This window comes from Neophocaena asiaeorientalis, unplaced genomic scaffold (genome assembly GCF_003031525.2).
Source record: "Neophocaena asiaeorientalis asiaeorientalis breed wild unplaced genomic scaffold, Neophocaena_asiaeorientalis_V1.1 scaffold504, whole genome shotgun sequence".
NCBI lineage: Eukaryota > Metazoa > Chordata > Mammalia > Artiodactyla > Phocoenidae > Neophocaena > Neophocaena asiaeorientalis.
Genome location: NW_020174438.1, coordinates 7,557,266 through 7,560,607, shown reverse-complemented (window position 1 = coordinate 7,560,607; position 3,342 = coordinate 7,557,266). Strand labels below are relative to the sequence as shown.

Genomic DNA, 3,342 nt, shown 5'->3' with positions numbered 1-3,342 from the left:
CAACAATTAAAAAAAAAAAAAAAAAAAAAGCCTGTAAAGAATTGAAAAGGTGTGGCCAGAGAGGCAGGAGAATCAGGAAAGAGATATGAAAGCCAAGGGAGAAGAGAGCTTCACGAGTAAGAGAACAATCTTCATTGTGAAATGCTGCAAACAGTTCCCATGATCTAAAGCCCAAAAGAAGCTGGTATTAACCTCAGGGAGTGTGGTTTCTAAGGGCTGGAGGAAAGGAAGCCAGATACAGGGGGCTGAAGAGGAAGTTGATTGTGAGCAAATGAGGACAGCCAGTGCCGATTCCACCTGATCTTTGACATCTGCAAAGGATGTGTTCCAAGGCTTTTCAGTTTCTCCAAATTCTCAAACAGCATCTAACTTCCTCCATGACTTCCTCGTACAACCTCATGAGAGTCCCAGTATAGATGACTGACACAGCTGTGAGTGAAGGTAGGTGACCGAGGCATTGTTAAAAAGTGGATGCAAGAGGCCAGTTAGGCTCACTTGCTTCTGAAAATGACTCACTCCTGGTCACTAGCCTCCAAGTGTATTTGATCATTTGAGGCTTCAGCAAAATGACAAATGACTGCAGGCTACAGTCTTTGGGTTTTCTTTGAAACAGATGAAGCCTTGGAGGAGGTGAAGTCCTCAAAGCCAAGGAATCCTTGCAATAAGATTGGCAGGGAAGGAAAATGATGAAATCTGCAGTACCAACTCTCCCACCCACTACTGCCAGACTGAGTAAGTAGATGAATGAACCATTCAATGAGCTGATCAACCTATCAAACAATCAAACTTCCCTGGGCCCTCTGGCAAGGCCCTTAAAGTGGTTACTGGAGACACAATGCTGAAACAGACACACTCCCTGTCCTTCACAAGTTCTCAGACTAGTGTGGGAAACAGACATGGAAATATACAACTACCATGTGATAAGTGTCATGATATTGACATATTCAAACTGCTACAGCAGCAAAGAGGAGGAAGTACCCAACTCTGAAGGTGGTGGAGAATAAAGAAGACTTGCAGAGGAAGGGATATATGAGCCGGCTCTTAGGGGACAAATAGGAGTTTGATAGGTACACTGGGAAAACAGTGAGTAATGGAAGAGAAGCATCAAAAATTAAGAAACACAGACCAGTTGGGCAAGAGAGCAAGACTCAAAAGGGCAGAGGCTGTACTTGATGCTATCACAACCCACTCGATGCCAGTTCTCCACTTGCCTCTCTGGCTGCTCCTTCACTGTCCATTCCTTATATGTCTAGCTCCTCAGGGCTTTGTTCTAGGGCCTCTTCTCCCCTCACTTCCATACTCTGTCTGGAAAATCTCACCATCTCCCATGGTTTCGGTTACCGTCCACTTGCTAATGACTCCCAAAGCCTTATCTCCTGTGCAGAAAACTTCTTGAACCCACACCTGTATATCCAGCTGTTCCTTGGACATCTGTACAGGGATGATGCTAGACACTAGTCTAAAACTGAATTCACTTTCCCCTAACCTACTCATCTTGCTGCGTCTCTCATCTCAGTAAAAGCCACCACCATCCACCTAGCCACATCAGCCAGAATCCTGGGAGTCTTTTCAATTCCTCCTCTTCTTTCAACTTTCAGATATTAGGTATGACTGTTATCCTTGCTTCTGCTCCTATAATGTGTCTAGGTTAAAAGTCAGGAGATCCAGGAGTTAGTCCTGACTCTCACTAATTTCGCCAATGCAAGGTAAGACTCTGGACTACTCCATCCCCTTACTTGCAAATTGGGGGAGGGTATCTTTTTCTTCCCCAAATCTGAGATTCCCAAGGTTTTCTGTCCAGCCAAAGGTCCCTACAGACTGTAATATGTGCCCATGATTAAATCCAATCTTGTACTACCTTGAGTATGATTGCTGGTTTCCACAGGAAGGCTAGGTGTGTTAGAGAGTGGCTGTAGTTGTCCCCACCTCCCTTCCAAAATTAATGTTTGCTGAGTTTAGGGCACCCATGACACTCCCTCTGGGCACCCCCTACCCTGGCCTAGCAAAATGGTTTTGCTCCATTTTTCTGAACACAGGCTGTACTATATCAATTATGGGCCTTTGCTCAAGCTCTTCTCTTAGCAAGAATGCCATTGTCCCCTACATGGCTGAGGCAGCACCTGGCACACAGAGGGTGCTCAGTATATGTTGGTGATAAGAGAGCCATCCATGCTTTAAATCACTGCAGTATCCTCTCACCAGACAGAGAGGCAAAATCAAAGGCAGTAACAAGACAAGTGAACGAAGTTCCAAGGAAAACGACCTCCACTTAACATAAAGAAGCGTTCCCATAACAGAAGTAGTAAGTGCTCTGTCACTGGAGGCATGCAAGCCAAGAGAAGCAGGGCACCTGTCAGGCCTGCAGCTCTGATTCCAATTCTGCAGCAAATCAGAACCCTGCTTAGGGGATGAATGGGCACTGATGAGCTGGACAGACAGGCAGGGAGAGACCTGTGAAAAAGACCTCTGCACCTGCTCCAACCTACCAGATCTCATCTTCCTACAGGGGCTAGTCCTGGGTTTCTGCTTTCCACATCGGAGACCCCCACACCAGGAACAAGCCCAGGGCTGGCCTTTAGTGGACTGACCTCCCTGGGGTGCAGCCTGCCCCTCCAACCTGCAACCATCTGTCCCTGCAGGTTTGCAGCCCATGATCTGAAGCCAAGTCCAGAAGGGAGGAGGCCAGAACCAGGGAGGAGCCTGGGGTCCTCCAGGCGGGGCCCAGGCTGCAGGGGAAACAGAAGGGTCCTTTCCTACAAGAAACAGCCTCCGGATGCGGCTTCCTGTCCAGAGGCCAGTGCTAGAGGAGGAAAGGGTGTCCTCTATACCCGCTGGTGGGCCTCTAGGTGCCTGAGGAGGGAGGGGGTAGCAAAGGGTGGAAGTGTCTGCACCAGGGAGAAAGGAACCCTCGGACAAGCTGGGCCACAAGATTCCAGAGTCCCACTCAGCAGCCCCACCCGCTCCCCCACCCCCCACCATCCTCGGCCGCAGCGTTCGACACCCTCCGCCAACATACACAAGCTCCCAAACCCCGCGCTCCTCCAAGGAAGCATCACCCATCCACCCGCGCCTCCCCCCTCAAACATGGACCTCACGTGAGCAGCCACAGCCCGAAGAATCCCCCCACTGCTCTCACGGACAGGGACACGCCTCACGTGGACAGAGACAGGCACAGCTTTTGAAAAGCATCTATGCCCTCACCCACAGACACTCGGACAGACACACCGCCGCTCGCACCCGGACCGGGACCTGGGCAGACAGGGATACAAACGCACCCCTGGGGGCCGCCCGTCGCACTCACCGCGGCGAGGCAGGATGGGAGGGCCAAGACCCGGACTGCGG

General features: G+C 50.3%; 1 protein-coding gene across 2 annotated transcripts in view; it reads right to left on the bottom strand.

The window, feature by feature from the left end:
• The window catches only part of TRIM3 (tripartite motif containing 3), a 24,849-nt gene that overhangs the window by 21,261 nt on the left and 246 nt on the right, over window positions 1-3,342 (bottom strand). Inside the window, exon 1 of one of the 2 annotated variants that reach the window (XM_024757009.1) lies at window positions 3,302-3,342. The exons of the other annotated variant lie outside the window; for it this stretch is intronic. The gene's annotated coding sequence lies outside the window, so the exon portion shown is untranslated. The remainder of the gene's footprint in view (window positions 1-3,301) is intronic. 2 annotated transcript variants of the gene reach the window in all.